The sequence below is a fragment of the Aquarana catesbeiana genome, linkage group LG07, assembly GCF_042186555.1.
Source record: "Aquarana catesbeiana isolate 2022-GZ linkage group LG07, ASM4218655v1, whole genome shotgun sequence".
In the NCBI taxonomy this organism is placed as follows: Eukaryota; Metazoa; Chordata; class Amphibia; order Anura; family Ranidae; genus Aquarana; species Aquarana catesbeiana.
The window spans coordinates 274,861,456-274,875,130 of NC_133330.1; the positions used below are offsets into that span (position 1 = coordinate 274,861,456).

The 13,675-nt window shown below is 43.2% G+C and overlaps 1 protein-coding gene across 2 annotated transcripts in view; it reads left to right on the plus strand.

Annotated features, from left to right (window-relative positions):
• The first annotated feature begins 4,117 nt into the window (after positions 1–4,117).
• Positions 4,118–13,675, plus strand: part of NPL (N-acetylneuraminate pyruvate lyase) — a 37,078-nt gene continuing 27,520 nt past the window's right edge. The window contains exon 1 of one of the 2 annotated variants that reach the window (XM_073593358.1): positions 4,118–4,260. The gene's annotated coding sequence lies outside the window, so the exon portion shown is untranslated. Of the gene's footprint in view, positions 4,261–10,868; positions 11,008–13,675 lie in introns of those variants that run through there. The other variant, XM_073593359.1, reaches the window with a different exon arrangement.

Genomic DNA, 13,675 nt, shown 5'->3' on the forward strand with positions numbered 1-13,675 from the left:
AGGAAGTCTACTGCTAAAATTACTACCCTCGATCTGACCTTCGCGGCGATACCTCACATGCATGGTGCAATTGTTGTTTACATTTTACGCCAGACCGACGCTTGCATTCGTGTTAGAGCGAGAGCAGGGGGGGACAGGGGTGCTTTTTTTTTTTCCTTTATTATTTTTTTGCTTTTTTATCTTATTTTTAAACTGTTCCTTTCATTTTTTTTTAATCATTTTTATTGTTATCTCAGGGAATGTAAATATCCCCTATGATAGCAATAGGTAGTGACAGGTACTCTTTTTTGAAAAAATTGGGGTCTATTAGACCCTAGATCTCTCCTCTGCCCTCAAAGCATCTGACCATACCAAGATCGGTGTGATAAAATGCTTTCCCAATTTCCCAATGGCGCTGTTTACATCCGGCGAAATTTAAGTCATGAAATGCTCGTAGCTTCCGGTTTCTTAGACCATAGAGATGTTTGGAGCCACTCTGGTCTCTGATCAGCTCTATGGTCAGTTGGCTGAATCACCGGCTGCATTCTCAGGTTCCCTGTTGAGACAGAAGAGCCAGAGAAAAACACGGAAGACGGTGGGGGGGGGGCATTCCCTCCCACTGCTTGTAAAAGCAGTCTAGAGGCTAATTAGCCACTAGGATTGCTTTTACATGAAAGCCGACCGCTGGCTGAAAAGAATGATACCAAGATGATACCTAAACCTGCAGACATCATTCTGGTATAACCACTCAAAGTCGTGAATTACGCACCTGAAGACAAAAAAATGGTTAACAATAAAACACAGTAAACGGTAAAGTATAAAAAATTGCATACCTGAAAAACAAACATGATAAAACATAATAACAATAAAACATTGCAGAATAGAATACAGTAAAAAAGAGCAGAACAATAGAGAGAGAATAGAGAGAGAGAGAACAATAAAACGACAACTATTTTTTTTTATTTTATATATTTTTTGGTTTTGTTTTTTGTTTACACTTTTTTTTGTAACTAACTTTTATAACTGTAACCGGTTCCAGGTTCGGGACTCTCAAAATGCGATGGCATCTTGGGAGACCCTGTGAAAGTGTGCCTAGTCTGTGCAATGCTGTACCCTACGTTAATACTCAACTAGTGTATGGTAGCGTTCAAAACATTCACCAATGCAAAGACCAGGATTGTCAGGACAGGAGGGACAATAATAGCGGGTGTCACGCCTATATCCGCGCTTGCTGCAGACACGACATCTTTTTTGGGGGGGTTCGTTGGGTAGGGGTACTCGGGAGGACATAAAGAAAATGCCTCTCATGCAGCCGACTGCATTTGGTTGGGGATGTGAATGGGGGAAGTACGGGTGCTGCAGAAGTGGTGGGTTCCCAATTAGGATTGGCGAATGCAGCAGGAAGGGCACTATGGCCACCACGGGCCTGTGTCTTCTTCTTGGCAGCAGCAGGACACTACTTGTGCTTGCCACCTCACCAGCTTGAACTGCACTTATGGGACTCGCCACGTCACCAAGTGTTACTGCAGTGCTGGTTTGACTACGACCGGGGTGTACTACGCCGCTGGCGCTTGCCAGTTCACCAAAACGCTACCAAAAAAACTGTTAGCGATCGCAGGGATCAGGCCTGACTCTGCGAACGCTGCAGTTATGCTTTTAGTGTTTTGTGACAGTGATCGATCGATACTGCACTTGGGTGGGCTGGGCTGGGCCGGGCAGAGGGGCAAAACGCAGGTGCTAGCAGGTATCTGGGCTGATCCCGCTAACACTGCGTTTTTGGGAACCCTAAACTGCTGGGGATGCTAGTATAGATCTGATCAGATCAGATATTGATCCGTTCAGATACTATACCACTAAGGGAGGCGTATGCTGCGTGCGTGGGTGTTAGCGGTACTGGCGCTAATCTGACGCTGCCTGGGGCGACGCATATCACCACCGGGCGATCAGGGGGCTAAACCTTTATTAGCTAATAAACGGCGGGTGCCCTGACACTATAAAAAATTATCTAATCAGCGTCACCCGTAAAGGTTATACGGTGATCAGTGGTGAAAGGGTTAACTAGGGTGCAATCAAGGGGTTAAAACCTTTATTAGATAGTATATGGGGGTCCCTGACGCTCTAAAACGCTGACGGCGAACCTAAATATTTACCTCACTAACTAGCGTCACCAGTGACACTAATACAGCGATCAGAAAAATACCAAGAGATATTGGTACATAGATGTAATGGCAGTCATAGTACACGGGCATCATACTACCCGACTAGATTTGCGAGATCCAGCTCGCTCTTCAGGGGTGGATGTGTGTACCTAGGATGAAAAAAGTATATATTTGGCAATATGGCACAGTATTGATTATAAAGGCACAGGGTAGGTGGGGTTATGGGTCCCCATACTCACTGCTGAGCTTGACCATGGCTAACAGGTGTGCAGCTCCAAGATGGCGGCAGCAGATGCCTCATCTGTCTCGCGCTGGGAGCTGCAATGTGTATAAAGGGAGGCTTTTCTGTGTCTCCTGCTGTCCCCATCTGCTTTTGGGCGGATGGGGACACCTACACATCAGCGCCATGTTTAGGCGCCAGAGGCGTGGCGTCTGCGACTTTTACTTGAATAAACCTTATACTGTATTTACTACTGTTCTGTTTACTTCATTTAAAGTCCCGGGGCGAATTCTTCGTTTTATTATGTTACAGGGATGGAAGTGTGTTACTGGGGACACCAGACCTTTCCCCTTTCTTTTTCCAAAAAAAGTGCGCTTGTAAGACCGCTGCGCAAATACGCTGTGACAGAAAGTATTGCAACAACCACCATTTTATTCTCTAGGGTGTTAGAAAAAAAATGTATAATGTTTGGGGGTTCTAAGTAATTTTCTAGCAAAAAAAAACAAAACCCGTTTTTAACTTGTAAACAACAAATCTCAGAAAGAGGCTCGGTCCTTAAGTGGTTAACCGCTTGCGAACCAGCAGCCACAGTTATACTGTGGCAGGTTGGCTCCGCTGCATGAAATCACGTAGCTGTACATGATCTTGCAAGGTCCGGATAGCGGGCGCGCGCCCGCCGTGAGCTCCGTGAGTCCGATCAGGGGTCCCGCGGATTAGATGTCCGCAGGGATACCCGCGATCGTCTCACGGAGAGGAAGAATGGGGAAATGCTGATGTAAACAAGCATTTCCCCATTCTGCCTAGTGACAGGACACTGATAACCGCTACCTGTAATCGGGAGCGGTGATCGGTGTCGTGTCACACGTAGCCACGCCCCCCACAGTTAGAATCACTCCCTAGGACACACTTAACCCCTGCAGCGCCCCCTCCTGGTTAACCCCTTCACTGCCAGTCATATTTACACAGTATTCAGTGCATTTTTAATCGCACTGATCACTGTATAAATGTGAATGGTCCAAAAATAGCGCCGATCTCTGCCATTACTAGTAAAAAAAATAATTATTAATAGAAATGCCATAAAACTATCCCCTACTTTGTAGATGCTTTAAGTTGTGCACAAACCAATCAATAAATGCTTATTGCGATTTTTTTTTCACCAAAAATATGTAGAATACGTATCGGCCTAAACTGAGGAAAAAAAATGTCTTTTTATATATTTTTGGGGGATATTTATTATAGCAAAAAGTAAAAAAATATTGCTTTTTTTTCAAAATTGTTGGTCTTTTTTTGTTTATAGCGCAAAAAATAAAAACCGCAGAGGTGATCAAATACCACCAAAAGAAAGCTCTATTTGTGGGGAAAAAAGGACGTCAATTTTGTTTGGGAGCCACGTCGCACGACCGCGCAATTGACAGTTAAAGCAACGCAGTGCCGAATCGCAAAAAGTGCTCTGGTCAGGGATAGGGCAAATCCTTCCAGGGCTGAAGTGGTTAAAGGGGATCTCTGGCGGGCTTCTTGAGGGTCTGATTCCAGGAGAAGGACAAGCAGGCTCAGGGAAAGGTGCATGAAATCTGCGGCTGGCTGTGAGAGGGAGTGTGATATGAATGTGTATGGTAAGCTTAGAACATGACTAGGTGGCCACCATCACCTCAAAATCTTCCTGACAGGGCTGACAACCCATTGGCTCATAGCGTAGACCGGGTGTGCCGCGGAGCATGCTGGGAATCGCATCCCGTGGTACTGATATCATCGTTTCCTAACCAGGAAATAAATATTACTACTAGGAAACCAGATAGCGGAAATCGGCTTTAACCGGCGGGTCACGTGATCGCAGCCTATAAAGAGGCTTCAGCGCTGGAGTCCGGAGGACAGAGACTGCTATTGGTGGATTGTGAGTGCAAGGTACAGTACTGTCTTCTCTTTATCTTCTCCCATCTATGGCTGACAAGAGGGAATTGCAGGTTGTAAATATCGTGCTATGACTGGGTGCCCAGTACTGAGGATGGAGATCAATCCCAGAACTGAACTGGTGTCCTTTAACCCTTTCACCTTTTTTGTTGTTTTCTGCTAACATGTTTTAACAATTTATTTTAGGCGTGAATGTAATCTTCACGCCTAAAATAAATTGTTAAAACATGTTAGCAGAAAACAACAAAAAAGTGAAAGGGTTAAAGGACACCAGTTCAGTTCTGGGATTGATCTCCATCCTCGGTACTAATAAAAACCTATACATTTTCTGAACGCAGACCCCTTAGAGAAGAAAATAGTGGCGCTTTTAATTTTTTTATTTTATTTTACACAATATTAGCGACAGCAGTTAAGAAAACACAAAATTTCATAAAAAAAAAAAATACTCCAAAGTTAAAGTGGTTAAGCCCCTCTGTGTTCTAATAACAAGTGCTCCTGTCTGTGTGCTTTATTTAAAAAAAAAAAAAAAAAAAAAAGCCTCCTTTTACTGTATATCACAGCGGTTTCCTGTGATCACGTCACCGGCCGTGTCTCCTCTTTGCCCGGCTGACAGAGGCAGTGGGCGGGGCCGAGATTTCCCCGCTCATGTCAGCCAAGACACGAGGAGGAGAGAGAACCGGCCATCACGTGATCGCGGGGAACCGCTAAAGAAGGCATTTTTATAATGAATGAATGAGTAACTTGTATGGCGCTACACATGCAAACTAAATTGCCTCAAGGCGCACAAAGCACACAAACAGGAGCACTTGTTATTAGAACACAGAGGGGCTTGTATAACGTTATAAAAGTTATGAGAGCAGCAGGAACGGAGAGGGTGGGCACTGATGCAGGGGCAGACAGGCAGGGGGGAGGACAGGAGGGCTGCATATGACGGAGGCACCACTAAGGATGAGCTCAGGCGTGTTCACAAACAGCACGTGCAGAGCCCGCCAGGAAGTCGGCACTGCACAGCGCTAATCACAAGCAGTGAGACATTGTCCCAATGCGCGGCTGCAGAGATCGGGAAATGTCTCACTGCTTGTGATTAGCGCTGTGCAGTGCCGACTTCCTGGCGGGCTCTGCACGTGCTGTTTGTGAACACGCCTGAGCTCATCCTTACTGACCACTGTGTCAGGGCTCAGCAGCCTTGATGCACCGTGGTCAGTTTATAGAGAGCAGGGTATAGCCAGGCAGGATCAGCCAGGTATTTCAGGTGTTACAGAGTAAGGATGAGCTCCGGCATGTTCGCACACCCCACGTGCAGAGCCTGCCAGGAAGTCAGCACGGCGCTGCGCTAATCACAGGCAGTGAGACATTTCCTGATCTCTGCAGCCGCACATCAGGAAATGTCTCACTGCCTGTGATTTGCGCAGTGCAGTGCCGACTTCCTGGCGGGCTCTGCAGGTGGAGTGAGCGAACATGCCAGAGCTCATCCTTATTATAGTGGGCCAAATGACACAGCACAAGCACTGTGCTGTATAACATGTTTTAAAGGGACAGGATCCATTTTATTTTTTTTGGGGGGGGTTAACAAACGCTTTAACCACTTCCGCTCCAGAAGGCTTGTTCCCCTTAAAGTGGAAGTCCATGCTAAAAATAAAATCCCTGCATCTATAGAGATCCACAATCTAACACAAACCTAGCCCTGTAAAGAAAAGATCAGTATACATATCTTTTTCTGAAGGCGATCCGACCCAATCCGATCTCCAGCGGCAGAAGCTCTGCAGAGGACACAGCCGTCAACGGCTGTGAAATGAATTGCAAGTGACGTCGCCCATAGACTTACTAAGGGGCTTCCTTTGTTGGAAGTGTCCTCTGCACCCGCCCACACAGCGAAGCTGCAGCTGACGGCTCAGTGTGAGGTCGGATCGCCTGCAGAAAAGGTATGTATACTGATTTCTTCTTTACAGGGCTAGATTTTTGCGATACGGCGCTGCATTAATTTAACAGACAATTGTGTGGGCGTGCGACACTGTACCCCAAAAAAAAAAAGTCCTTTTTTTCCCAAAAATAGAGCTTTCTTTTGGTGGTATTTGATCACCTCTGTGTTTTGAATTTTTTGTGCTATAAACAAAAAAAGAGCAACAATTTTGAAAAAAAGACAATATTTTTTTACTTTCTGCTATAAAACATATCCAATAAAAAAAATGTAAAACTCATTTCTTCATCAATTTAGGCCAATATGTATTCTAGTGCATGTTTATCTTTAAATGCCAATAAGCGTATATTGATTGGTTTGCGCAAAAGTTATCACGTCAACAAACTATGGGATAGATTGATGGACTTTTTTTTTTTTTTTTTTTTCAACGATTTTTAGCAGGATTGCGGCAGACAAATATGATACTAAGTGACACTTTTTGGGGTCCAGTGACACCATTACAGTGATCAGTGCTAAAAAAAAAAAAAAAAAAAAAAAAAAGCACTGTCGCTGTATAAATGACACTGGCAGGGAAGGGGTTAACATCAGGGGTGATCAAAGGGTTGAATGTGTGCTAGGGGGGGTGCTTGCTAACTATGTGGGGGATGGTTTAACTGGAGGAAGAGAGATATCGGTGTTCCTGCTTAGCAGACACACAAGATCGCCCTCTTCCCCACTGACAGAATGGTGATCTGCCTTGTTTACATCAGCCGACCGCCGTCCTGCCTCTACGAACAATCGCCGGGTTCCTGACGGACATCATGTTGCGCACGCCCCAGACCCAGAGGAAGCGAACAACGTGCAGGTATGTTGTTTCGCGTAGCCAGGCCGCCCTGCCGCAGTATATGTGCAGTGGGCGGTCTGGAATCGTTTAAAGCAGATGTATACCCACAGAAAAAAAAAATGTGTAAAAAAAAAAAAAAAAAAAAAAAAAAAAAAAACCTGTAAGGCAAAGGCATAATGAGCTAGTATGCACCGGCGTCGGTATCTAGTCCTGGTCCACACCGAGGGAGCGGACATTTTGCCCTCGGCGTGTCTCCTGGGTTCGCGGCTCCGGGGGTGTGAGTGGGCGGAGCCACGATGACGGGAGTCTTCTTGCCAGCAAGGTCCGGCAGCGTCTGCTGGACCTTCAACCGGGCATTCACAGCGCATGCGCCGCTGACGTCAGTGGTTGCATGCAAAGTGAATACCTCCTAAACCATGCAGGTTTAGGAGATATTCATTTTACCTACAGGTAAGCCTATATTATAGGCTTACCTGTAGGTAGAAATTTAAAAAATGGGTATACAACCGCTTTTAAGCAGAACTATACTCACATTGGCTCCAACAATGTGACAATCTGGAGCTCCCCACCAGCTGCTGACATCTTTGAGCGGCTAGCTTGCGGGTACTGAAGGCCGATTGCTTTTATTGCCTGGGGGGGGGAGGGGGCTGGGCGGACAACATCATTCCCATGCATGCAGGGCTTCGGCTTTGCTGAATTCCTACAGAGAGCTGTACAGGGGCTGACAGGCAAGTAAGTCATTTTAATGTAGAAGAGACAAAGCATGACTGCTATAAAACATATCCACACTTTTTTGGGGACCAGTGACACTAATAGCAGGAACACCGATCCCTGTCTTCCTTCAGTCAGAGCAACCCCCCACAGTTGGCAAGCACCCCCCTAGGGACACGTTTAACCCTTTGATTGCCCCTGATGCTAACCTCTTCCCTGCCAGTGTCAGTACAGTGATGGTGCATATTTTTAGCACTGTATTAGTGTCACTGGTCCCCAAAAAATTGTCAATTAGTGTCAGATTTGTCCGCTGCAATGTTGCAGTCCTGCTATAAGTTGCTGATCGCCGCTGTTACTAGTAAAAACATTTTTTTTAATAAAAATACCATAAATATATCCCATAGTTCGTAGACTTTAACTTTTGCACAAACCAATCTATATACGCTTTATTGGGATTTTTTTTTTCCAAAAATATATAGCATAATATATATTGAACTAAATTTAATAAGAAACTTGATGTTTTACACTTTTTTTTTTTTTTTTATTGGATATTTTTTATAGCAGAAAGTAAAAAATATTGATTTTTTTTTTTTTTTCAAACTTGTCAGTCTTTTGTTTATAGTGCAAAAAAGAAAAAAACGCAGAGGTGATCAAATGCCACCAAAAGAAAGCTCAATTTTATTTGGGTACAGAGTCACACGAATAGTCAGTTAAAGTAACGCAGTGCCGTATCGCAAAAAATGGCCTGGTCATGAAGGGGGGTAAACCTTCTGGAGCTGAAGTGGTTAACAAAGAACATACTTTATATTCCACATTAATAATTTTGCAAGGAAAATTGGTGTGTGCTGTAAATTGCCTCCAGCATTACTCCTGCTGCTTCTTGTTCAAGTCTGACATTTTACTGGAGGCCAAGGCAAACAAACCGCACAGGAAAAGTAGCACTACTCTAATGCCAAGTTTAAACAACAAAAACATTTGAAAGTATATATGGACTTTAAAGTTATACTATACCACCCACTGTTTAATTTTACATGGGCCCTTCTATTGCTTTATGTGTATGGTGGCATTGGATGTTTTTTCTTTTATTAAAATAATTACAAGTACCTTTTTTCCCTAATCAATACAGCTGTCACATGACCCAGATCTCTCCCAGCCTGTCTGCAGGGAAACTTAAGCAGGAGGAACTTCTAGTCCTCTGCTGCTGGTCACATGTTCAAAATATTAAAAAAAAAAAAAAAAACAGCCTTTGGAATACAGAGTACAAATAATTATCAATAAACTATTTTTTACTGTCATACAAATATATATTTGAAATCAATCCTGGCTGATATGGTTGTCAATTGGCTTCAGTGCTTTCTGATTCTCTGTCTCTGTCCTAGTGAGACACTAAACTCTGGTTAAAAAAATATATATTCTATTGAAATATATGTATTTTTAACTCAAAACTTTCTATTGCTCTCTCCAAATTTCCTTTTTCTCTTTTTTTTTTTTTTTTTGCTGCTGCTGTGATCTGACTTCCTGTTAGAGAATGGCTATGTTCATTCTCCATGGTCCCACTGTATGTCTGAAAGGAGCCACTCTCTTGTTCTCTCCAGAGAGAGGTTTGGGAGCTCACAGAGAAAAACACAATAAAACAATTTCAGGTTAATGGATTACAGGACTATTAGGTAGTGGTTCTGTATAGATTAGATTATTTTTATAAGTATATCTCTTAGTGCCGATTTAACCGTTTCCCGACCACCCTATAGTGGATTTACTGCTACAGGGCGTCCCTCCTGTGCAGGATCACATGCATACATGATTCTGCACTCCGCTTTCAAAGGGCACGCGTGCGCACCGCCGGCAATCTGCTTCTGCTGTGATTAATTAATTAATTAAATTAATTAATAATTAAAGCCGATCGTCGGTAAGTTTTCATTCGCACCTAAGCGTTTGGAATCGCTGAGATTTTGCCCTCTGTTCCAAATCACGGCAAAACGCAGAACACGTTCATAATGCCATTACTTGCCCAATCGCGGCAGGATTTTGCAGAGCGACAAATTGTGCAAACAAAATCGCGGGACGCCTGTCACCCAAAAGGAGTTCCGGAACCTCTTTTGGGTGACACGGGTCCCACAGTTTTGTTTTACACGATTTTGTTGCATGACAATCGTAGCAAAATCACGCCGCGATTGGGCTGGCATTAAGAAGTAATGGCATTGTAAACGCATTCCGTGTTTTGCTGCGTTTCTAAACACCTAGGTGTGAATGGAGCCTTAAACACACACAACAGAGATCTGTAAACAAGGCTTTTATCTGTTCTGACAGGGGGGGAAGTGATCTCTTCACCTAGTAAAAGCAAGCACACATGTGTCACAAAAACACTGGCTAGGCACACGGTTAACCCTTTGATCACCCTAGATCTTTAACCCCTTCTTAGCCAGTGTCATTAGTACAGTGACAGTGCATATTTTTAGCACTGATCACTGTATCAAGTGTCATTTAGTGTCCAATTGCTCACCGCAATATCGCAGTCTTGCTATAGGTCGCTGATCGCCGCCATTACTAGTATATAAAATAATAAATAAATAAAAATTCTATAAATATATCCCATAGTTTTGTAGACGCTATAACATTTGTGTAAACCAATCAATATACGCTCATTGGGATTTTTTTACAAAAAATATGTAGCAGAATACATACTGGCCTAAATTGATGAAGAAATTCGATTTTTTTTTTCTTTTTTTTTATTATTGGATATGTTTTTTTAGCAGAAAGTAATAAAAAAAAATATTTATTTTTTCAAAATTGTCGTTTTTTTTTTTTTTTATAGCGCAAAAAACTTAAAACCACAGTGCTGATCAGATACCACCAAAAGAAAGCGCTACTTGTGGGAAAAATTACATTAATTTTATTTATGTACAGTGTTGCATGACCACGCAATTGTCAGTTAAAGTAACGCAGTGCTGTATTGCAAAAAATGGCCTTGTCATGAATTGGGGGGTAAATCTCCCGGAGGTCAAGTGATTCAAGCTAGAGATTGCAAAGCACTGCCCCCCCCCCCCCCCCCATTATATCCACTTTTGTAGAATTTATAGCACAGTATCTGCTGCTTCTGCAAAATAGGATGCAAATGTGCAACCCCAGCGAAACTGTCTCCTGTTCATGTGACCCTTTTGTAGTGAGCAGTTTCCTTCTAGTTGCCTAACTGGATTAGCATATAACAAACTCCAGCTTTGTGAGTATTTTCTTTGGATGTGAGAGGTGAGCTGCTTGCACATTGTCCAGACTCTGCTCTGCTAAACACTCGGTAAGTAAGGGGTACTAAGGGATATGGTTAAAGCAAACCCCCCCGATTTCTTGGGATGTTTTTGACTAGCAATTTCAGTGCTAGAACTTTTTTTTTTTTTTTTTTTTTTTTTTTTGCTATTTTTCTGTAAATAAGGTCAGTGTGCCTTATAAGCTGGATACACACTATACAATTTTCTTTAGATTTTTTTCCTTTAGATTTACCAAAACCATATAATAGGAGGTCAGACCTTAACCACCTCAATACCGGGCACTTTCACCCCCTTCCTGCCCAGACCAATTTTCAGCTTTTAGCGCTGTCACATTTTGAATGACAATTGCACGGTGGTGCAACACTTTACCCAGGTGAAATTGTTATAATTTTTTTCCCCACAAATAGAGCTTTCTTTTGGTGGTATTTGATCACCTCTGCAGTTTTTATTTTTTGCGCTATAAACAAAAGAAGAGCGACAAGTTTGAAAAAAACACAATATTTTTTACTTTTTGCTATAATAAATATCCATTTATTTTTTTTTTAAACAAATGTTTTCCTCCGTTTAGGCCGATACGTATTCTTCTACATATTTTTGGTTAAAAAAAATCACAATAAGCTTATATTGATTGGTTTGCACAAAAGTTATAGCGTCTACAAAATAGGGGATAGATTTATAGCATTTTTATTTATTTTATTTTTTTTTACTAGTAATGCGATTATATATATATATATATATATATATATATATATATATATATATATATATATATTTTTTTTTTTTTTTTTAATTTTTTTTTTATCATGACTGCGATATTGCGGTGGACATATCGGACACTTTTGACCCATTTTTGGGACCATTCACATTTTATACAGCGATCCGTGCTATAAAAATGCACTGATTACTGTATAAATGTGACTGGCAGGGAAGGGGTTAACACTAGGGGGTGATCGTGGGGTTAATTATGTTCCCAGGGAGTGATTCTAACTGTAGGGGGAGGGGACTCACAAGGGGAGGAGACCAATCGGTGCTCCTCTCTACTGGGAACACACCATCGGTCTCTTCTCCTCTGAGAGGATGTGGATCTGTGTGTTTACACACACAGATCCACGGTCCTGCTGTGTTACCGGCTAATCACGGGTGCCCGGCGGACATCGCGGCCGCCAGGCACGCACATCGGGTTCCCAGTGACACGGCGGGCGCGCGTGCCCCCTGGTGGGCCGGGAAGGTGAAGGCGTCATATGACGCCCTCCCAGAACGAGAGCCACGCCGCCTGGCCGTCATATGACAGCCGGCGGGCGGAAAGCGGTTAAGAGTTTCAATTTGTATGCAATCAGGCAGGCCCTTGCACTACATGGTTTTGGTAAATCTAAAGGAAATCCAACAACAAAAGTTGTATAATGTGTATGGGGTCTTAGAGTTCCTTTACTTTTTTCTGGCTCCGTTGTGGCCATTATTGGGCTTCGAATGAAGGAATTTAGGACATTGTAGCACTTGTCCATTCAGGTGCTCATTTGATATAGAGCCGAAGGTAAAGGTGTTCTTAAACATGACTGTGATTTTAAGTAGGATGGTGAAATCTATTTGAAAGTTGCAGCAACTATTTCTTTAGATTAGCTATATTTACCTAGGCTTGATAAGTCCACCGTCTAGATTATGTTATATGTTACACCCGTATTCAGGATGTAACATGTTACTAAATCAGCAGCCCCCGCACGTGGCCAAGTGAATGTAGCCTAAGAGAAAAAGCGCAAATGTGCCTAAGTGCTGCAGCTCATATTTTTAATGGGAGGCCATAGTTCTTTCTTAGATGGTAAAGAGCATCAGCCAAAAATATTCTTTTAAAAGAGAAATGTGGGAATGGGAAAAACAAAAAAAACCCATACTCCCCTAGATGGCTGCAGCACCGATCCCAGCTGCATCTGTTCCCTGCCACCTCTAAGACCAAGAACTGAGCGATCGAACACGACTGATCGCTCAGCTCTCAGTCCTCAGTCTGCAGAAAGCTGGTGCCTGTCAGTCGCCGGCTTTCTGCTCTGCCTGTCCAGCACTCACTGGAACGCTTGGCTTTGGAGGGGGTAGAAGCGTCTGGCTCAGGCTCACAGAGGCTCGCTAAGAGGCTGAACCAGCTGGCAGATCCCGACCATATGGTCAGGATCTTTTCGGAGCCTGGATTGGCTCTGTGATGTCAGCCAACAGCGGACTTTAGCCCACTGTCGGCTGAAAACAGGTCACAGGAGTGTGGAACTAACTGCACTTCTGTGATGTACAGGAAAAGCATGGCCATCAAAGATTTGGCCATGCTTCTCCATTAATTGTGAGGAGCGTGCATTAGCCTATGTTCACACTAATACGGTGCGGGAAATGCCACAATATGTGCACTGCCCTTGTGATCTGCTGAGGGTGTCTCCACAAAGGCGGTGCCTTTGCTCACAGCAGATCACATGGTGCAAAACGAGCATGTGATCCGGCTGCAGAGTGGCTTCAAAAAGGTGCATGCACATCTTTGGTGTGATGCGGTGTGATTCTTGTGCTTTCAAATGTTGATCCGCATCACATGGCTCACTAACTAACTACATAAAAAAAAAAAAACCTAGATGATTTTGCAAAATCAACATTGCATAATACCAGTAACAATTTATAGGAGACGCTAATAGTGTTACAAAAAGGCATTGGTACTAGAGTATCAACTGAATG